Genomic DNA, 23,181 nt, shown 5'->3' with positions numbered 1-23,181 from the left:
AGGTGGAAGACTTGGAGGCGGGGTCGCATGAGTCACGGGGCGGAGTTGAAGCCTCGTCCAGCCCCTTCCGCGAGGGGGAGGCGGGGCTTTCCGAGAGAAGATCACCGCCGTCTTCTGAGGCTTGGTGCTTTGGCCTTTTGTTGGTATGTAAAGACCTTGGGAAGTTTCCCCGGCTTGGGCTTTGAAGAGATAGTTCTCTTGGACAGATTCTTGGCTCTTCACTTCTCTCATTGATAAAATGGGGATAATGGTAAATATCTACCTGGAGTGTTGAAAAGATCAAAGCCAAACCTGCTTTGGACTGAAAGGTGGCTGATTTTCTTTTTCTCTTTTTCTTTCTTTCTTTCTTTCTTTCTTTCTTTCTTTCTTTCTTTCTTTCTTTCTTTCTTTCTTTCTTTCTTTCTTTCTTTCTTTCTTTTTCTTTCTTTCTTTCTTTCTCTTTCTTTCTTTCTTTCTTTCTTTCTTTCTTTCTTTCTTTCTTTCATTTTTCTTTGTTTCTTTCTTTCTCTCTCTCTCTCTCTCCCTTCCTTCCTTCCTTTTTTCCTCCTTCCTTCCTTCATGTTTTAAGGAAAAGGATCATTCAGCGATTATGTGAAGTACTAAACAACTTCTATTTTAAAATTCAAAAAACATTTAAGTATGTAACTTGCTTTAGGAGATCTTTGCAGTTAATTAAAAATTCACTCTCATGACCTTTGATCTTTACGATAACCCAGTGAGGACTGTTATCATCAGTCACACGTTACAGATGAGGAAACTGAGGCTCAGAAAACTGAAATGACTATCAAAGGATATATAGTAGTCAAAGAACTGGGACCAGAATCCAGGTCTTTTGACCCCATACTGAGTGCTCACCCTCTACAGATCTTGTTGGCAGGATAAACACCATTTCTCTCAGAATTTATGACTTCTCAAGAAATTAGATATTGGCCTTGAGTAGCATATACTAGCATTTATTGCTCACGTTATTGCAAGTGTTCATTCACTTGTCTGCCTCCACCATGAGACTGAATTCTTTAAGGACAAAGGCTCTATCTGCTAGTCCTTATACTGGTCCTTATACCAGCAACATTCAGCATGGTGTCTGACACATCATAGGTGCTCAATAAATATTGAACTGATGAATGAATGAAACAATTTAAGTGTGCTCATACAGGCTTCTAACTGTCTTGGGCAGTCTTTCCAGTGTTATACCTCCTCACATCACTTTTCGCTAAATTATACAAAGAACAGAGGACAAAATGACGAAATTTAGCTGAGATACCTATACAATTTCATAGTATGTTCAGACGCGTTTAGGGTGGTATGGCCGTAGACTCATAGTATGTTCAAAGGAGTTTTCAAGTGATCATAGGTTTAGATTTTTCCCACCAAAATGAACTTTCATAATTATTCCTAGTCCCTTTAAATTTAGTTATTTATAATACCTAACAAAAATTTTAATTCATGATGGTGCTCTGCTTTCCATGAACTGAAACTGAATGAATGTCAGAATAATTTTAGAGCAGAAAGGGAGGGAAATGAATTACAAACAGAGAGGACGGGTCAGGGCTAATATGATCACCTGTCATATCCTGGATATTGTATAAGGTAGAATCCCTTTTGGACCTCCCAAGAATCATGCAAACTAAGTATTATCACCCCACCCCATCCCACATTTTAGAGGTGAGGAAACCAAAATTCAGAAAGTTACAGTTAGATAGCTGAGTACTAGAGGTGGGATTCCAACCCAAGTCTTTATTCCTCTATTCTTACTCTATTATATTTTAATTCACAACAAAAGGAATAGGGTCTTTTGCAATACTACATGAATTGGTATTTTCTCATTTGGTTTAAGAGTAAATCATAATCAGATAATTTTCTGATTTCTTTGAGGTGCTTAAATCTAGAAATGAGTAGAAAGTGTATTTTGAAGGTTGGAAACTTGGGTTTACAAATTCCTTTTCGGTCCCCCATTAATACACTTCATTTCCTTCATTGATCCTAAAACAGAATTTGCAAGAGGTGCCATACCCTATAAATCCTCACAAATGTTAGAGGAACATTCAGTCAAGAAAGTGTCTGACTCACATTTTAACTGCACTGTGTATGAATCCACTGGAGAGGCAGTTTATTCATTTCATTTCTCCCTATTTCTGGTGAAAAAAGATTACTGCATTTTTATTGAAAAAGCAAAGTATAATTGCAATATTAATCCATGAAAAGCTGGCATATTAGCGTTCATGCTAATTAGCTCAGATTTCTAAAGTGCTTTAAAAGCAGGAACTGTCACACAACTGCTCACTAATGTTATTGTTACATTATGATCCAAACTGTCAGCTAAATGATTGCCAGGGATTCAAGAGTTCCCATTTTAAAAATAAAATGGCCAGTGAGCGGGGAGGAAAACCACTTTATCTATGCAGAGGTGAGATAGTAGATGAATGCAGACATAGACTTAGGGGCTACACTTGGCACGCATTGGCTATGGCTTGAATTGTTCCAGGAAAACAAGCTGCATTTTATTTTATTTTCCCTCCCCAGTTCCCTGAAATCACATAAGGTAGCTACTGAAAAAGCTGTTCTCAATATGTTGTAAGGAACGTCTGCCAATGCACTACTTACATTTTAATTACAGTAATGCTACATCCATCTGACATTATGCGGAAGGGAAAGAAAAGATGCCAACATTAATGAGCTCCTACTGTGTGCCAGGCATTTTACAGACTTTATTTCTTTACAGCCCTTTGAGGTAAGGGATTGTTATTTTCACTTACAGATGTGGTAACTGAGGTTCAGAACAGTTAAGCAATTTATCCAAGGAACTGTAGCTTATCATTGTTTTCCTTACATCGTGCTGTCTTAGCTTAGGTTCTAATAGCATCATTCAGAATTGCATTGCTTCTCAGCAACCCCCAGTGGAAGGATTATGCCTCTTTCTCAAGAGCTCCAGGAGGATGGGTGTTGGTGGCCAGGCTTGGGTCACATGCCATCCAAGAAGCCGGGTGGACTCAGTTCCACCAGCACCACGTGGAAGAAGGATGTGTGATGGCTCCCCGGAGCAAAATAAGGGTACTGTTTCCAGAGGGAGGAAGAATGGATGCTGGGTGAGGAAAACAACAGATGCCCCGCTATACTGTTCTATGTTGCCATTTCTCTCTGTTCCCTTAGGCCTTTAGTACAATCCATTAACAGCTACAGGCTCCTGTTAGCAGTGCCCTGGGCACATTACTCAACCCCTCTAGACAACCGCTTCTTCACTTGGAAAATGACCTATGAAATAATCTCCTCCAGAGGTAAAATTCTTTGATCATGTTCTTGTTCATGTCACAGACATTTCTGAACACTGTCCCGGGCAAAACGGGGATGGAATTGTCGACGTTTGCATGGGTTTGTATATGGTTGGCTGCTTAGTGAAGTATAGACCGTAAATAAAATATTCCTTCTGCCTGGAATGTGCAACACTTCCCGCGTTCCAGACCCCTCCACATTCAGGGGCCCTCTGCCTTCCGTGCTCCTTCCCCCTCCTCTTGTTCCCTCTGAAAGGGCTGGTTCTGACTCAGCTGTGGTCAACTGTTGCCATTTTGGATCTCAGGCTCAGCGTTGCCAGGTCTTCTGATTTTTCTTTTAAGACAAGCCAGAAATCAGGATTAATTTGTAAAAAACCATTCAAAGTTTTAAAAAACACTGTTGAACTGAACACACAATTATGTGGGCTACATCTGACCTGCAGGTCGGGACTATTGCCCTAAATTCTTCTCTCCTACTACATGTAACACTTCCATGTTCTTAGTTTTTCACAGGTCTGCCTACGGCACTACTAAAGTCTTCTTCAGGGCCGGGAACGTGTTTCTGTTCCTCTATGTATCCACAGCATCTAGCTACAATGCCTGGTACATTATAATCACTTAATAATTGTTCGTTGAAGGAATGAGTGAATCAACTAGAAAAAAATAAAGCCAGAGGTTTTTTTTTTTAATTGAATATAGAAAACTTACTTTATAAACACATAATCAATGGATATTTTAAATGAGAACTATATAAATATAAATATAAATATAAATATACACACATGTATCTAACAATTGCATTACGATCCTGACAAAAAATACACAACCCAATTATACATTACCCAGTTACAATTCCCTTTGTTGTCTAGGTAGCTCGCTTTCTATATGAAAAGTCAGCTTCAGCATTGTGCCCTTGCTTATCTTCCTGCACATTCACACAAATCCCCTTCTCTGCGACCCTAGAGCCACAGTGCATGCTTGTGTCAGAGAGCCCAACACTCTGGCCGGTAATTGCCTCCACACTAGCCTGGGACCTCCTTGAGGACAGGGATCGTGTCCATGTTACCCACATCTAGCACATAGTAGATGCCTCACCAATGTTTGGATGAACAATATATCCTCTATTTAGGAAGCGTATTGTTATCTCAAAGCTTCAAGACATTTTGTTCAATTTAGTAAGTGTTTACTGAGTACCTACTATGTGCCAAGCACTATTCTGCATGCTTGGGATATACCAATAAATAAAAAAGACAAAGTTTCCTACCCTGATGGAAGTCACATCCTAGCAAAGGGGAAGAGAAAATAAACAATAGACATAATAAATTAACTAATTATATATTTGTTGGAGGTGATTGAGTGCTATGGAAATAGGAAAAAAAAAATAGAGCAGGATATGGATCCTGAGAGTTCAGAGTGATGGAGGGGTGCAGCTTTTAAAAAGGGGGCTCAGCATAGGACTTGTTGGGAAGGTGGCATTTGAGCAGAGTCTTGCCAAGCTGAGGGAGTTGCCAAGCTGATGTCAGGAGAAAGTGTTCAGGTGGAAGAAACAGCCAGTGTAAAGGCTCTGGGTGGGAGTGTGTCTGGTGGTGGCCAGCATGGTGGAGGAAGGTGAGCAAAGGGAGAGCAGGAGGGGAGGAGGCCAGACAGGTAACAGGACCACAGTTTGTAGAGCTTGAAGTGTCATTGTAAGGACTTTAGTTTTCATTCTGAGTGAATCAGGGAGTCATTGTCGGGAATCCATTGAGATTAAAGGTAGATATTAGCAATACGAGTTCACTGAAACTTATTTAGGATTATATACCGAGTGGTTGATAACATGACCCATATGATGTTTCTTTTTGTTAGGTTTCCTGAGGGAAAAAATCCCACAAAAGAAAACTGATACTTTTGTTAAAATAATTCCTTTTCCCCAGGATCGTGGATGAGTACATCTTTGTCTACGCTGGTTTTTGTGTTGAGTTCACCTGACATATTTCTCCTTTTTTCACACTGCATCCTAACTTCTCATTTGAACTGTCATATCTACTACTTGAGAAATAGACCGGCTGCCATAACATTTTCCATTCATTTAAAACAATGTGTGTTTTACCACATTGAGGGGTCCTAAGTCCATATGCTGCTTGCTGTTGACTCTGCTGGGTTCAGTAGCCTCTGACGTGAACAAGATCTTGTCACCACTGATAAGGAATTCATACTCAAGGGGCGCCTGGGTGGCTCAGTCGTTAAGTGTCTGCCTTCAGCTCGGGTCATGATCCCAGGGTCCTGGGATCAAGCTCCGCATTGGGCTCCCTGCTCAGCGGGAAGCCTGCTTCTCCTTCTCCCACTCCCCCCTGCTTGTGTTCCTTCTCTCGCTTTGTCTTTCTCTGTCAAATAAATAAATAAAATCTTAAAAAAAAAAAGAAATTCATTCTCAATATATAAATGGATCGTTAGAAGCAACAGAACAAAGGCTGTGAAGCAGAGGTCTGTGCCTGGCACCATGGAGGACTAATGGGGCAAGGCTAATTCTGTGCCCCTCTTATGCTCTGCCTTTCATCCTCTCTAGGTCACCTTTTGCTCCAGCGATTGCCATGGCAACCAGCTTCACGCAGGTGTAACCTGACAGCACCACACATCTCCTACTTTCTGCAGCAGAAAGTGCACTTGTGCACAATCCGGGAAGGCAAGGGTGTTAACACCCCACAAGACAACGGATGACCAATGGGGAGCAAATTCCTGTAGGATGGAGCCCCTTTATTCACAGAATGGAACCCCTTTGTTCACAGAATGGGACAAAGCAATAACTTACTCTTGAATTGACTTTCCCTCCTTTAGTGGCATGCTCTTTCCAGTCCTCATTCATAATCCTTGGGACTACTTCCCAAATAGCGTCTGAAGCCCCGGTCTCAGACCCTTCTTCCCTGGGGAAGCCTAAGATAAGACAGTGAGGTTAGACTTGGGTTTTGAAAGTTGAGTGAGACCTTTCCAAGTGTAGAGAGAGGGAAAGTGCATTCCAGGCCAAAAAAAAAAAAAAAAAAAAAAAGCAGGAGCAAAGGCAATGAGGCATGGACAGCATAAGGCAGGGCTGGGGATTTGCAGCAACCTGCTGTGGCTGAAGCACAGGATATATGGACGATATGAGGAGGAGAAAACTGGTGGGAAGGTTTGTTCATTGAGAAATACCTGTCAGATACACTAAGCTGAAAATATTGAAAAAATGTTCCCCCAAAGTTTTGTTTATTGTTTGTTTCTCATCATAAACATTCACATTCTTTTAGGGGCACCTGGCTGGCTCAGCCAGTAAAGCATGCAACTCTTGATCTCAGGATCATGAGTTCAAGCCCCACATTGGGCACAGAGCCTACTTAAAAAAATAAAATGCTATTAAAAAAATAAGCATTCCCATTGTTCTTCATTTCTGAATGAAGAAATCAATGGCCCATGGACTGAGTAGTAACTGTGAGCCATGCCATGCACTCAAGACAAAATTGAATACTTGGGTGAAAGACCAAATTCTGGAACACAAAACTGCTCTTAGTGTGTATAAAATCAGCAGGTATGTAAAACAAAATTTATTGTGACCAGAAGAGAGGAGATCCTGAAATTTTGCAAGGAAGCATAGTAAATAGAACTATATAATATCCATTACTATTAATTAAAGTTATATAAAATAGCAGTGCATTTTCAATGTTTTATTATTATGAACAAAAATAATTTGTAAGTGCTTTTGTGTAATCATTCCTGCCTTATTTACCATTACCCATTAAGGACTTAAGTTCTGAACTACAAATACCCTTCCATGGAGGGATGGTACGTTTAGGTTTGAAAGGCAATTTTGGACTTACTTATTTTAGCACTATGTTCTGTCTTACACAATAATTACCATAGTTCATTGAATCTAAACTTCATTGTCATGGATAGTAAGTTATTCCATTATTTTATGTGCCATTAAGAAAGAAAAAGTGCTGCCAATTACATTTTGACATGTTGTTGATTGTAAGATGCATACTGTTTTCAGAGCTTTGAGAAAATATATCACTTGAAATTGATGCCTGCAATTTCATCTCCCCCCCTCCTGCAACATTGTGAGCTCTGTCGTGGGGGGGGGGGGGTGACAGTGATTTGACTTGTTCAACTTTGACTCGTTCTAAAATTTGATAGAGTTCCTGGTACATGTATGGTTGTTATGTGTTCAGCAAATGTTTGTTGAATTAAACAACAGATTTCTATGTATCTTCACCCGCTTTGACATAGGATATTTCATGGGATAAAAATTTCATCATCCATCTCAGAACCCTGCAAAGTATCATGAAATAGACCCACTATAGTTAAGTATCAACGAAAATATCATATTACTGTCTTTTTGTTCATACTGACTGGAGAACTTATCGTGTGTGATTTCCCATAATGTGTTTCATCTATGTGTTTCCATGCTGTGGATTATTTTTTATCACATTCATAAGAAAACCAAGGACCTTTTTAAAAAAATGGTTTAGTTAAACGTGGTGGTAAAATAATTTTGACAGTACAGATATTGCATTAATTATTTACATGTGAGGGTATGTTTGAAAGGCCACATGCTGTCCCTAACTCTTCTAACCCTTTGAAAGGATTTACTTTGATAGAAAAAATTGGACATCAAGGAATTATTCATATACATTTGCTGTGGTTTTCATTTAAGACAGGAAGGGGTTTTTCAAGGTTTTCCACGCTTTTATTTGATTTAATTTCATGCTCACTAGAGCCCATTTCCATCACAGTCACCGACACCTTGAACTTGCTGTGATTTTCCTCTGTTAAGCAGCCCAGATGATACTCAGTAAGATTCTTGGACTCTAAGCCCCATGTCTTGGAAACAGACCTCACTGAATTAGTGAAGATTCCAGGGCATTCTTCTTGCTGAGCTGGTTAAGCCTTTGAAAATATACTATGGCCACTAGGATTTGCAGGCTTAGTGGACCTACCATAAAAGGTTTCAGAGACCTTGGATGGCTCCGGTGCCTGGAGTGCAGTGGTTACACCCCATTAGCCCCAGAGCAGGGGCTGTCTTCCCCACGGTCCCCTGTGGTCAACATCTTCCCATTCTGGCAGCGGGGCCTCAGGAAGGCAGCCCAGAGTCACTGAGGTGCTTCCCAGGAGAGTACAGAGAGACGCACACCCACCCTGTGCTCCCTTCCACAGGGATTTTGTCTTTATTTCTCCTTTGTCTGCTCACCGAAGAGTTTAGGTGGATTCTCTGAATGGCAGAGGTGATGTTTGCTGGAGTAGACAGTGAACGGTAGAGTAGAAAGTGAACAGGAGGGAATTGCAGCTTTGCATTTACTAGCGGGGTGCATCTGAAAGGTACTTGTTACCCGGGTCCCCGTTTCACCATCTGTAATGGTGGGTAAGGATCCCTACCTCAGAGGGCTGCTGGATGGATGAAATGATCTGAAACAAAATGAAATAAAGATAAAGGAAGTGGACCCACCTCGCCAAGGTCCGGCATGTGGTAGGTACTTAACAAATCTTGCTACCTCAGGCTATAGCTGGTCGAGGTTATCGTGCACTTCATACACACTGGACTGGTTTTGACCCTAGCATCTGCTGTAGGTCTGTGTTCAAAACACCTCCTCCTTCAAATGGGCACTTAGCCTGCCTTCGAGGTGTGCCTAAGACCAGCAGGGACCAGCCTTGGCCACCGGCCCAGGGAGGAGGGCTCTATGATTTCTGGTCATCAAGATTCTGTGCGGTCGGTTGCAGCCTGAGATGAATATCATGGTCTTGTTGCTTACTTTACATCATGCGGCTCTGCCCACATCCTCCCCACTAAATGAGTAAGGCAGGAAAACTTTAAAGCTGCAGAATGATTAAAAAAAAAAATAATCTGGGGTCTAATAATTCCCTTGCAGGTTGTGTAAGCAGGAAGGTTTAAAATCACACAAGAAGGATTTAAGGGAAAAGGCACACTCATTTCTATTCCCAGCAAACATAAGCAGCTAGCGCATCTGGTTTTCTTAAACGATCTTTACTTACAGAAGGATCCATCACCCAGAGAGAGTATCTGTGTCCAGAATCTGCCCAGCGGGAAAGTGACTCAGAGCAGCTCTGGGGTTCAGAGAGCTGAGAGGCCGGCTTTTGATGTGCCTTTAGCATATCGCTGGGCGCCACCCAGGAATCCAAGTGAGGAAATCCCTAGTTCCTTTGTTTCCTTCCCTTCAGTCAATATGTCCCCGTAAGTGGGTAACTCTGCTTATACCCCATCTTCTCCCTTTCTCTATTTTCCCTCAGCCCTCAATCCCCTCTCTCCATCTTGCTCCTGCCCCCTTTCTTCTTTGGGTAAAATCTGAAGCGAAGTGTCAACTCAGAGGACATAGCTTTCTGACTTTCTCTCTCATGACCTGGAGCAAGTCACTTAACATCTTGGTATGTTCTTGAATATCTTGAAAATAGGGGAACCATATTTTTCCTGTATCCAAGCATTTGCAATGCATTTAGTTTTTTAAAGATTTTATTTATTTATTTGAAAGAGAGAGACACAGCGAGAGAGGGAACACAAGCAGGGGGAGTGGGGGAGGGAGAAGCAGGCTTCCCGCTGAGCAGGAGCCCGAGGCAGGGCTGGATCCCAGGACCCTGGGATCATGACCTGAGATGAAGGCAGACACTTAACGACTGAGCCACCCAGGTGCCCTGGCACCCCTATTTTTTTAATTTTTAAAAAGATTTTATTTATTTATTTGAGACAGAGAGAGAGAGAGAGAGGACAAGCAGGGGGAGCGGCACAGGGAGAGGGTGAAGCAGACACCCCACTGAGCAGGGAGTGGGATTTGGGACTCAATCCCAGGACCCAGGGATCATGACCTGAGCCGAAGGCAGATGCTCAACTGACTGAGCCACCCAGGTGCCCTGCAAATGTATTTATTAATCAGATATCTACTAAACACATTTGGGTGCTAGAGCCTGGACTGAATACACTGGGGATGTGGATACAAAGATGATTAAAATACCGTCCCTACCCACTGGGTGATCACAATATAGTGGAGAATAATACTCTACTCACAGTGTTGTTTCAAGAATTAAAGAAAGTAATGTAGTTAAAAGTATTTTGTGAAGGCATAGAATTGTCACACTACTATGTTGTAAACCTGAGATGACTATAACATCGTATGTCAACTATTAAAAAAAAATTTTTTTTTTTAAATAAAAAAAAATTTTGTGAACTAAATAGTTCATTATGAGAAGTAAGGTATTCACACTTCCAACTTTTTGTAACTTCTAAAAGGTTTAATTTCTGCCATTACAATATTTCCCTTGGGTTGACCTAGACTTTCACATGCAAGATAAAATCCTGTTGGCACGTGTGAGATAAAGATCACACATCCATGCTCTTAGGTATGGTAAACATTGACCTCTTGTGCAGAGATTTAAAGTAAAAGGGCTCAGATACACAGCAGTGTCTTCCTTTCTCATGTCTCAAGAAGCCACGCATGGGCAGACCGGGGCTGCTGTGAAAGCTCCTCCCTGGGACACTCCCTGGCTCCCTTGGGGGGATCCAAGATGGCAACGTGCAAGATGGCCACCGGTATTACAGCTGACTATTGCCAGCAAGGAGAGGTAAGAGGCAAAGTGGAGGGTATGCCCCTTCCTTTAAGAAGTTGTCCACCTCCTTTTGCTTATGTCCCAAGAGCCAAGACTTAGAATTAGATGACTCCACCTACCATCAGGAGAGACTGGAAAATGAAGTCTTTCTTCCAGGCATCTGTCATACCCCACATCCAGTCTGTCAAATGTGTCCAGATTCTACCCCTTCTCACCATTTCACTGCTCTCACTATGGTCCAAGTCACTGTGAATCTCCTTTGGAGGACTGCGGTAGCTGTCTAACTGGTCCCTCCTTCTACTCCTGCCCTCCCTTGAAATCTTCACTCAACACAGAATGATTCTTTTAGAAGTCAGATTTTTTCCAATGGCCCATGAGGCTCTCTAGGATGGGCCTCCTGCTCCCTGTGACCTCTTCCTCTCTTCCCTCACCCATGCCAGTCACTCTTGCTCCTTTGCTGGTCCTGGCAGATGGCAGACACACTCTTGCATGGGGCTTTATTACTAGCCATTCCCTCCGCCTGGATGGCCCACCAGCTCAGATATTCACATGGCTTGCTTCCTCACCTCCCAATCTTTGCTTGAACAATACCTTCTCATTGAAGTCTATTCTATTTAAAATTTCATACCCCTTCCCTCTCTCTACAGTACCAATCTGCCTTATCTTGCTCTACATTATCTATTATATAGTATACTTGTTTACTATCTTAATCTTTACTATCTTGTTTACTATCTTTACTGGTCCTTGTCAGCTAGAATGACAACTCCATGAAGGCAAGAATTTTTATCTTTTTTTTTTTTCTTAACAGATATATCCCAACACCTAGAACAGTACCTGGTATCTACTAGATACTCCATAAATATTCTTTGAATATAAGATTGAATGAAAAGATGGAGTCGAACCCAGTTCTGATGACATCATTTGAGTGCTGGACCTATTGTGTCTGAAGCAAGACCAATTCTAGACTTCTCAGCGCTGTAGGTCAAAAATTCCTTTTTGTTTATTGATCTAAGAAAAAAAAACTAATTAAATTGGTGAAAGTTTGTTTTTTGTTAGTTTCAAGAGAAGAGCCCTGGCCTCTACAGGGAGCTAATGTAGGTTGGGAAATCATGGAAGACCTCTCTGAGGAAGGGACATTTAAGCTGACATTTGAAGAATGAATAGGAACCAGCCAAACAAAGATCAGGAAAGGAGATGGGTCATGCAGGGAGACTATTCCAGGATGGTGGGTGATGAGAGCCCCAAGGCAGGCAGGAATGAAAGCTGTCTGTTGACACTGAAATATGATCAATGAGGTGAAGAGTGGTGCAAGTTGAAGCCAAGAGGTGTCTGGGGCCTTGGAAGTATCAGGGAGGATTTTTAATGATATGAAGGCAATGGAAAGCCATTTATGGATTTTAAGCAGGAAAGTGATATGACCTAGCATATTTTTCTAAAAGATCACTTTGGGTATTAGATGGTTAATGGATTGTGGGGTGTGTGTGTGTGTGTGTGTGTGTGTGTGTGTGTGTTTCTGTGTGTGCATGTCTTTGTTTGGGGGGAGTATTGTGAAAGTAGGGGAGATCAGGGGTCCAGATGGAAAATGATAGTTGTTTGGACATGACTAGATGATAGAAGTAGATGAAACTGAGATATATTTTGAAGGTATAATCAACAGGATTTGGTGGCAGATTGTCTGTGGGGGTGAGGAAGAAGGAGGCAACAAGAATAACTCCTAGGTTTTTGGCTTGAGCAATGCTAGGATGCAGGTGTCATTTGCTGAGATGTGGAAGACTGGAGCAGAAGCTGACTGAAGAAGTACCTGTGGTCAGAGGCAGCTGGGCCTGATGCTAGATGCTTCTTGGCCGAGTATCAGCAACATTCTCTGCCACAGTTAGATGCTAGTATGTCTTGAATGTGCTGGACAAGCAGTTTACTGCTGCACATTGAAACTGTTTTTCTGAGAGTGAAGTAAGGACAGCATTGTATTTGCTTTATTTTTCTCTGCAGATAATGAGGTTGTTGTAAATTCCCTCAAAGCAAGAGCACAGTCCCCGCGAAGAGCTGGATCATGGTGTTAATGGCAGCATTGCCCTGGAGAAGTATTCAAGGGATAGTTAAGAGTACCTCCTGCTGGGGGAGTTTAAAGAGTCCTCCAGCCTTACATGGGACATTTGACCACATGGGCTCTGTGGTCCTTCCAACCTGGGGGTTCTGTGATTCAACAGGTCAGCCAATGAGAAGACTAACAGAAAGCAAAAGCTGGACAGGATGAAGGAGGCCCCAGGGATGAAACAAGTTACTCAGTGGTCTGTAAGAATTCATTCATGTCCTCAAAGTAAGGAATTTACTGCCTCAGGTGGTCTGGACTTTTGAGCCATTTCTGCAGGCTTGTTGTCTTCCCAGGATCAAAATATGAATACACAAATGAAGGTTAATGTTTTGCAGTAACATAACATTTTTGGAGTCTACGTTTAGGATGAAGCCAAGGAAGAATATAAAGTTTATTGCTTTTGGAACTTAAAAGTGAAAGTCAGCTGTAGAGCCATAGAGAGCGAAGTCTGAGTACTTACTCTGTCATTTGCCAGGTGTGTGATCTAACTTCTCTTGGCCTCACTTTTCCCTTATGTAAAATAGAGGAAGTTATAGATCTTGCCCCCATATGATTGTTGTGAGGACCAACTGAAATTACGGAGTTAAGTGCTCAATAAACATTAGCCTATAAGCAATTGGAGCTCATATGAGCCATTTTATAAACATTTTAGAAAGTATAGAAAATACTTTTCTCAAAGTATTTTTATCACTTAGAAGAGAGTTAACATCTTAAGGCTTTTTTTGTTTTGTTTTGTTTTGTACATTTGTGCTACATAGTTATGATTATATTGAATTTCATATTCTGTTGTAATGGTCTGCTTGGGCTGTTATAACAAAATACCATAGACTGAGTGCCTTAAACAACAGACATTTATTTCTCACAGTTCTAGAGGCTGGGAAGTCCAAGATCAAGGTGCTGGCAGATTTGGTGACTGGGAGAGCCACCTTCTCCTTGCGTCTTCATATGGCCTTTCCCTGGTGCATATTCCTGGAGAGAGAGGGAGAGAGAGAGAGAGAAGGAAAGAGAGAGAGAGATCCATCTTTTTCTCTTCCTTATCTCATAAAAGTACTAATCCCATCATGAGGGTCCCACCCTTCTGACCTCATATAAACCTAATCACCGGCTAAAAGGTTCCACCTCAAATACCATCATACTGGGGGCTAGGACTTCAACTTGAGAATTTTGGGGGGACACAAACATTCAGCCCATATCACCTGCTTTTTGTCTCTGAATATTATTAGACCACTAACATTCTTCCTATTGCTTTTTGTTATGTTTCCCCAATAAAGGTTTTATTATTTTTTAATGACAAAATGTGAGTGGTGGAGTTGCTCTTTCTGTAGATATTTTTCTATTACACAATATGATAGAGAGAGGATGGAACTGGACTCGTACAAACCTGTTTTCACAGTTTGTTTCTGCAAAGGCAAGTTACCTAACCTGTAGCGGTCTCTATACAACAGGTATGATAGGCCGCCTCACGGGGCTGTGGTGGGGCTTAGCTAAGATAATGTATGTTGCAATCACTGTTAATAATATTCCAGTTATTAGACACTGATCTTCCATCTCCAGCAATTCTGTTGCATAAAATTTTGTAAATGAGGTGCATGAAGGACACAAAATGCAATGGTGAAATTCATCCATGGGCTGAGTCACAAAAAATGTCAAATTTTGTGCTTAAACTTGAATACTCAAAGGAGATGGGTATCGGAGGATGGTGTCCTCAGTGCCTCTGCTTTCTTCCCTCAGAAGAATGTGTATGGGTATATGTATTTCCGTGTTGTGACACTCATTATACAGCATTGCTGTTGTCTGCTGAGTTGCTCCATCACTAGATGCACTCCCTTTGAGGAAGGGGCCTGCAAGTATCTCACTTACACTTAAATGTCCAGGACTCAGCGCAGGTCTCGGTTCAGAGAAGGCTCCCAATAAAGACATGCTGAGTGAATGACTGGATGGTTGGATGAATGGATGAATTAACATCGTCATGGAGAGGGGGCAGAAAAACACAGTTATTTGTCACCTTAACAGGATTTCTATTCTCTTTCTATGTCCTGAGCAAGAAGAATGATTGGAAGCAATAAAACAATAACTAAAAAAAATAATGAAGGCCCATCAGAATTTAATAAAGCAGATGTACGCTGTCATCTTTCCAGGGGCTGAGGAAATTAGAAGTCATGTTTGAATCGTGTACAGGATATGATGGCAGTCTCCAGGGCTCTGTTTATCAGCTTGGCTTTGGTAGAAAGTTTTTGTCATGATCTTGGTGAGAAGTCATGTAACCAAACCATCAAAAGTGTCAAGATAAAACCAGAAACTTATTAACCATGATTATAATTGCTTTAGCTTGTTTGTAAGTTTGGGGAAATTAAACACGTTATTAACAATGTATGCAAGAGTTCCATATAAGCAAGGGTACAAGGCAAGTTAGGAACCTGCCTGGTACCTAACTATCTGCTTTACAGAATGTCAGAAATGTAAGGGAGATTGGGGTCTCTCTGAGGTGCCAGTCCCAACACTTCCCACCATTGGTTCTGAACCAGTTGAGTCAAAGAGAAGAACATCAAAATTTCAGATCTAGACTGGAGAAAGTCAACCTCAATATGAAGCCAAATTGACTTCCTCCCACTTACCTACCCAGTCACAGGCAAGATCAATGAGGCAAGCAGCCTCCTCCCCCCCATCCCTGGAAGAGCCACCCCTGTCACAGAGGAGAAGGAGGAGAATGCTCACAGATTACAAAATGGGAAACAAAGGCAGGCCATGTGGGAACAGCGACTTGAATACCTTACTCCTGGCCAGTACAGGATTGTGAGCTAATGGAGTTTAAACTATTGGCAAACCATCAATCACTCGTATGTTAGTAAGGGGTGGAAAGACCAGAAATTTTGCTCTAGCAGAATGTTCTAGCTTTTTACTGTTGCTTAACAAACGACTCCACACTGCAGTATTTTTTTAAAAGATTTTATTTATTCATTTGAGACACAGAGATAGAGAGAGAGAGAGAGAGAGAGCATGAGCAGGGGGAGAGGCAGAGGGAGAGGGAGAGGCAGGCTCCCCCCTGAGTCAGGAGCCCAATGTGGGGCTTGATCCCAGACCCTGGATCATGACCTCAGCCAAAGGCAGACACTTAACCATCTGAGCCACCCAGGCACCCCGGCAGTATTTTTTTCTTACAGTTCTGTCTGTTGACTCTCAGCTGGGTAGTTGTTGCTTAGGGTCCTTCAGGTGGCTATTGTCAGAGATAGCTGCTGGCACTGGAATTATCTGAGGACTTCTTCATGTCTGGCACCTGGGCCAGATGACTGGCCAGCTGGAAACTGGTTGGCACATTTCTCTTCCACTGCCTTCTCTACTTTTGTAGCTTGGGCTTCCTCAAAGCATGGAGGACAGAATAACCAGATACTTACATTGCACACGGCTTCCCCCATGGCAAGTTTCCCAAGAAGCCTCAGTGAAAACTGCAAGGTTTCCTATGACCTAGCTTTGCAAGTCCTAGAACGTGACTTCTGCTACATTCTATGGTCATGTAAGTGACCAAGCCCAGCTCAGATTCAAGGGGAGGGGAACTAGATTCTGCCTCTCAGTGAGAAGAATAGCTACATATTTGTGACCATCCTTAATTTTTACTTCTCAGGATTTCCTTCATGGAAACATGAGAGCAGGGAAATGGCAGCTAACAATTACTGAAATACTCTATGTCAAGGGTACACGGCAAGCATCACTGCTCATTCTCACAAAGACCCTGTAAGGTAAGTGTTACTATCCCCATTTTACTAGTGAGGAAGCTGAGGCCCAGAGATATTAAGTGACTTGTTTATCAGTTGGTGGCAGAGTGAAAGATCAAACCCAGTTATGCCTGATTCCGAAGTTTTTGTTCCTTCTGCTACATTACACTATCATACATCTATTTTGAATCTCTCATTTTATAGAGGAGAAAAGAAAGGGCACCTTAAATGCCTGTGAGCTGGTAGATTCTCTTTTTTCTTTTCTTTTTTTCAAGATTTATTTATTTATTTTAGAGCGAGACCGAGAGAAAGTGTGAGCAGGGGGAGGGGCAGAGGGAAAAGGAGAGAATTCTCAAGCAGACTCCCTTCTGAGTGCAGAGCCTGACAAAGGGCTCAATCTCATAACTCTGAGATCATGACCTAAGCTGAAATCAAAAGTCAGACGCTCAACCAACTGAGCCACCCAGGCACCCCGAACTGGTAGATTTTAAAATAATCACTTTTGTCACAGTTGCCCTGGCCCAGTATTTGCTCTTGTCTAAAATTAATGAGTTGATATTGAGCAAAGCCCATATTCTACCTTATTAAATGTGCTGTAAGATGGGAAAGACTACTTTCAACCCAGAGCTCATCAAGAGGGCTTTTCCAACGGCAGAACCAAGGAGGAGGGCCTACCATGGTACCACATTGCTGGAGGATGAGATTTCATAGAAGCCCCTCCCTCACCATGTTGCCAGTGTTCCCACTTAGAATCCTAAGTCTCTCTCACTGTGTCTTGGAATCAAATCCCAAATCCTAATGTTTACTATAGTTCTACATCAGTGGAGTTAAGAACACTCTACAACACCCACTTTTAATAATAAACATTTTAACTATCTTTTTTTTTTTAAAAATCCTGAAATGGAAATCATACTACTGACCCATGAAATTCAAAGATAAGCATAGAGGAGAAGTAAAAGGAAGGTCTTTATAACAAAATGATATGAATTTTAATAAATAGATACTGCAACACATCTACATTTTAAGATGTACATGATTAGTGGTTCTCAAACTGTGATGAAGAGCGAGTTTAAAAAAAAAGTTTTATCTACTACAAACTGATGCTTTTGTAAAATATAATAAAACTGTTGCTATAATGAGCAATTGGGATAAAGGTTCCTAGAAGGTTACTCTTACTTTTTGTTCTTAACTGACAAAGGACTGGTAAGTTTGTAGATGAGCTCTGGGGGATGGATCCCATTTTGAATAGCACTGCATTAGATGAGTTAATGCTCACAACTCTATCAGGTAGGTATTATTCAGAGTTCCCATATTATGGGTCAAGGGACTGAGGCACTGAGGGGTTCTGTAGCTGTCCAGAGCTCCACTCCAGACCCAGGTATTTTGGCACAGCCAATGCAGCCCTCTTGGCTGTGATGGATACAGAATATGATTCACAGAACCCCTAGAACATGCACAGTCCTTTGGAAGAAACAGATAAATAATAGGTTAATTATTTTTTTATCTTGATAAAATTTTTATCATTTAGTAAAAATTTAGGGACAAGATTCTCACCCCACTGGCGTTGTGCTCAGCTCCAAAATTCCTCTCCGGCCAGCTTTTCAGGATTCTCTCATTTTATCTCTGGATGAACAGCACAAGTCTTGAAACCATCCAAACCTCCAGTTCCCCATTCTGAATCTTCACCAGCCCTCATTTTGAAGAGGCCTGGGGGTTGTGGGCAATCACATTTCTTATGCCCAAGTTCAACATCTTTTCGAGCAACACGTGCGCCCCTCCTGAAGGAGTGTGGAGAGGACATGATGAGGGCTTAATTGGCGCATCTGTTCCCATGTCTGCTCGTGAGCAGCCTGTGATCACAAACAACTCATTTAGGGGCACATCAGTCTCTCCCCAAGAGGTACCACCCCCACACCATTTGTGGACCACACACTGTGGCGTGTGAATCACCTCCTAGGATGAGTGACTATTGACTCACTGCTTCAGAGAGCTTCCTATTAAAGCTGCAGTTGCCCTACAGCCTTGGAAAGAGAGCAAAACAACTTCTGAAGGAAATGAACACCGTCCTTTGTTAGCTGTGAGGCCATTGCAGCTGCAAATGGGCCTCACTTCCCATCGGCAACAGCATCCAAGCTTCTGCAGGCTCTTGAGGCCCTTGCCTACCACAGTTCAAGGGGCAGCTTCCTGAGTCTCTCCAGCAGTGCCCCTCAGGGTTTCTGAGACTAATTATTTAAGAGAGACATTTATTGAACACTTATTATATGCCAGGCACTGTATGAAACAATCTACATATACTATTTAATTTTATTCTCAAAGTGAACAATCATAGGAGGTCGATGCTATTATGATTTCTACTTTGCAATTTATATAAACTGAGGCACAGAGTAGTTAAGAGCCTGTCAAAAGGCAGAGAGCTGGAATGTGGAAGAACCAAAGCAATTTGGCCCCAGAGTGCTTGCTCTCATGTGCTGAGCCTTAGCCGACATTCAGCATTGGTCCAGGGGCCTCATCATCCACAGGAGCATTCTTCCACATTTATTGAATGTCTGCGTTGGCCTCACTCAAGCTACAGAGTGATGCAAAGAGCATGCATCACACCTGGTCTAAGGGCCTTGATCTTCATAACATCACATCAGTATGCTCACCTAGTGTTGGGATCCAACATCTCCTTACGGAGGCTGGGGAAAGGACCAAGGAGATAGTGTGTCAAAAACACCCCATACAGGCCTGGCCTGTGGTAGATACCCAACACATATTAGTCACCCATCCTCCCCTAAGACACGCATGAGAAACTCAAAGAATGTGTACTTGTATGAACAGCATAGATAGGGAATGAAAACTTACACAGTGATCAGAACTCTAATGGAAGCACGTTAGATTTTAGGATAATGCAAATGGGAATCGTGATGAGATTGCAATTTTATGTGTCTTATCTAATTTAGCCCTAACAATCCTATGAATTTGGTATCATTTTGCCCACTTAATAGGTGAAGACATTCTGTATGCATGGTACCAAAGAAGAAAGTATACTCTGTGAAAGGTGGAATTTTGGGATGCGTGATTGTAGCCATTGTTTACTGAGCATCTACTGTGTGCCAGGTATGTTAATACACCCCACTGAGATCCCACAGTAGGGATTACTACTCACAGTTTATAATGAGGAAACTGAAGCCAAGGAAGATTAGAAGGCTTGCCCAAGGACAGAAATCTAACGTGTCTCAAAAATTGTTTTGTGGTACAGTATGATCTTATTGATGCTGACCTTGCAATGTGAAAGTCACATTGGATATAAGCAGGTTTGGTATCATTTTGAAGTTTGTTTCAAGGTCTGCCCTTTAAGCCATTTTATTTTATTTAGTCCTCCAGATGTGCCATGACAAAAATAACATTCAAGTTTTTCTGGGTTTCTTCTGGAAAACCAGCTTGAGAGTAAAGATGGCAGCTGAACACTTCTGTGAACTCAAAGGCCAAGAGATTGACAATGAGTGAAATGGATCATGAGCCACATTTGGTGCACCAACCAGATCGACTCAGGCACAAAGAGAAGGTGTGGGTTTGGTGGAGTGATGAGAGGTTCTACCCTTTCAATTGGTTTGCCAGTCTTGGTCTGAATTCCTCACTAATCTCTGAATAACAGAATGGGAATAAAGAGAGTTTTCAAATTTTCTGAGTCTCACTGCCCAGCTTTGGTCTACCCTAAGTATGGACCCCTCCAGCACAGTGATACACAAGCTTGGTGAACATGTTTGACCCAGATAAAATCCAGAAATTGGTTGGAGTTAAAGTTCTGGTAAATCCAGTATATGGCTGAGATTTTGTGCCACCAAGTATATTTGCTACCCAGCCTATGACATGTTTCCATGTGGGCAGCAGTTTGAGACATTCAGCAAAGCTAAACATGAGACTTGGTGCTGTTACCAGGTTGGACTGCCTACAGAAAAATGGTTCACAGCCATGGAAAAGGATGGCTGGATTTGGTGAAATAATTTTCTTTCTGTTTTACTTATCATCTAATAGACCAAACATTTATGAGAAAGGACTCTTGGGATACTCTCCCACTGTATGTTTGAGAGCCCAGATTTGAACCCAGTTCTATCTGACTCTAAATGCTTGTGTTCGTCTTACACAGTTATGCTCTTCTCTGGCAACGTGACATTTAAGTTGAGTTGTGACAAATGAAAAGACGTTTTTCCAGATGGATTAAGATGCAAGGGGCATTATAAGCCAAGGGAACAGCACATGTATGAACAAGGCTCTAAATTGTGGGCTGAACTGCCAAGACAATGTAAGGTCACACAGATAATGTAAGGGAAGGCTTGCTATCAGAAGTGTTTGAATGCATTGAAATATGTCACTTGCCATTTATTCATTCATTTGGTAATTCAACAAATGTGTATTGAGTGCTTCCTATATGTCAGGTAACATTAGAGTGAGAATTGGATTAGAATTGGAAATTACTAGAGACCTTTGTCAAAATATCACTGCTCCTTATATCAAGAATTTCTTCTTCTCCTTTAAAACCAACAAAGCTATAAAATTTTGTCTCATTGAAAAACTAGCAGCAAAAGTCTTCTTTGAATGAAGTCAGTGTTTGAGTGAAATAAACCATGAATATTTATGATAGATTAAAGGCAAGCACATAAAATAAAGACAAATGGAAAGAAATCACCATACCGGCCTAAAGTGTAGGCTCTGTATCCCCCTCACCCAGGCCAGCTGCCTCTCAGCAGCCCCAGAAGGGGTGGAATCAAGAAGGTGTCAGGGGTGGGTGGTACCACTCATGGGATTTCCCTGTGAGCCTTGGGCACCTCCTTCCCCGCCATGCTTCTGCACCTATACCTACACCTACACCTCTAGGCAGGGAAGGATCTTGGTTGTCTGATGGTTCAACCTGTTGATTCTGCTGAAGCCCCGAGATGAAAATGACCACTCAAGTTCTCTTAGTCCCCTGTATTGGCTCCTGTCTTTTCAATCTCACTGCCAGGGTCTTACTTCAGTGTCTTATCATTTTTTACCTGGGTTATTCCAATAGCCTAACAGCTTGCCCTGCCTACATGTTTGTCTCCTTCCACCCTCCACACAGCGGCCCATAAACCATTCAGAAAAGCAATTGCCTTATGTTACTTTGTTCCTCAAAACGATTCAGTGTTTCCATATTGCCTTGGGCTCTGCTTCTCAAACTGTTGTTTGTGACCGGGTCTAGACTGTGCTCAAAACCGTAGGATAAACAACATCACTCTAGAATGTTGATTTTAACTTGATGGCTAATAATTACAAATATTATCTTACATGAAAACAAATGAATATATTATAGATCAAGATGAGAAATTAGGGTGACATTAAAACATTTCAAAGAATTTTCTTGTAGCAGCTGCTGTCAGAACCCATGGGAGTAAAAGTGTATTCTTTTCTGCCATCGAGGGATGTTTTAGTGGGAAAAGTCCATAATGTCTTAGACCATAGGATAAATTCCACGTATCCTATCCTTGATTTCTCCAGAATCTTTTCATCTGTGGCTTGCCACCCTGTTCTCTTCAATGAGTCTCTTGCAACTCTACTCGCCAACCATCCCACATCACCATACATAATAGCTACTGTAGCCTTCAGGATTCAGTCAGAATCAAAAACCACTGCAGGTATCTCCAACAGGAATGAATACTACACAGGAAATTAGATGCTTGCAAAGCTGTTAGAAGATCTGGGAGAAAAAGTTTAGGAAAATTCCTGCCAGTGTTCAGGGAAGCAGGAAGTACAGGAATCACAGGAAAACTCTCCCTAATGATCTAGCTTATCTGCAGCTGCCAAGTGGGTGATTTTCAAGAGGATGCCTGGAAACTGCAGACACTAGAAAGAGTGTCTATCACCTGCCCAAGACCAAGACAATGGCTTTTGCTTCTCTTCTGCCTTTCAACTATTGCATGTAGGGCTCTAATCCAGCCTCTGTGTTACGGGCTAAACTCGGACACCCACCCAATTCTCATGTTGAGGTCCTAACCTCCAATACCTCAGAATGTGGCTATATTTGGAGATAGGGTCTTTAAAGAAGAATCGTAATTAACATAAAGTGAGGTCTCATGGGTGCTAACTTAATGCAGTATGGCTGGTGTCCTTTTATAAGAAGAGATTATGACATGGACCCACAAGGGGAAGGCCATGTGAAGACACAGGGAGAAGGTGGCCACCCGCAAGCCAAGGTGAGAGGCCTCAGAAGAAGCCAACTCTGCTGATACCTTGGGTTCAGTCTTCCAGCTTCCAGGATTGTGAGAAAATAAATTTCTATCATTTAAAGCACGCAGCCTGGGGTCCTTGGTTAGGGCAGCCCTAGTAGAGCAACATACTCCAGGAGTAGGAATTTTCTAAGACATAGTTGCTAGGCTTCCAACCCCCATGTTATAAGGGGAACTTAGAAGGGCAAAAATGGCCCTGAGTTGCCAAGAGACAATCTGGCACAGCTGGCCTGTGTTGGGCACATGCTGAGAATCAGGCATGGATTGAAGCACTTCGCACATGTTATCTCAATTTGATCCTCCTCTCTACCAGTTTAAAGTAATTC

At 42.0% G+C, this 23,181-nt stretch overlaps 1 long non-coding RNA gene across 5 annotated transcripts; it reads left to right on the top strand.

Moving 5' to 3' along the window:
- The first annotated feature begins 24 nt into the window (after positions 1-24).
- Positions 25-21,185, top strand: LOC112823906 (uncharacterized). Of its 5 annotated transcripts, XR_012379467.1 has the most exons (8): positions 78-143; positions 2,618-2,731; positions 5,815-9,410; positions 10,706-10,841; positions 11,635-11,803; positions 16,538-16,652; positions 19,616-19,727; positions 19,987-21,185. It is a non-coding gene; the product is annotated as an uncharacterized lncRNA (long non-coding RNA). The 5 variants fall into 5 exon arrangements; XR_012379466.1 differs by lacking the exon at positions 2,618-2,731 and having other exon boundaries at positions 25-143; positions 5,815-8,739; XR_003208178.2 differs by lacking the exon at positions 2,618-2,731 and having other exon boundaries at positions 25-143.
- The last annotated feature ends 1,996 nt before the right edge of the window (positions 21,186-23,181 follow it).

This window comes from Callorhinus ursinus, unplaced genomic scaffold, assembly GCF_003265705.2.
Source record: "Callorhinus ursinus isolate GAN/ISIS: 27379988/994484 unplaced genomic scaffold, GSC_fseal_2.0 scaffold9, whole genome shotgun sequence".
Classification (NCBI taxonomy): Eukaryota; Metazoa; Chordata; class Mammalia; order Carnivora; family Otariidae; genus Callorhinus; species Callorhinus ursinus.
The sequence above is the reverse complement of the archived record's forward strand: the minus strand, read 5'-3'. Positions and strand labels throughout refer to the sequence as shown.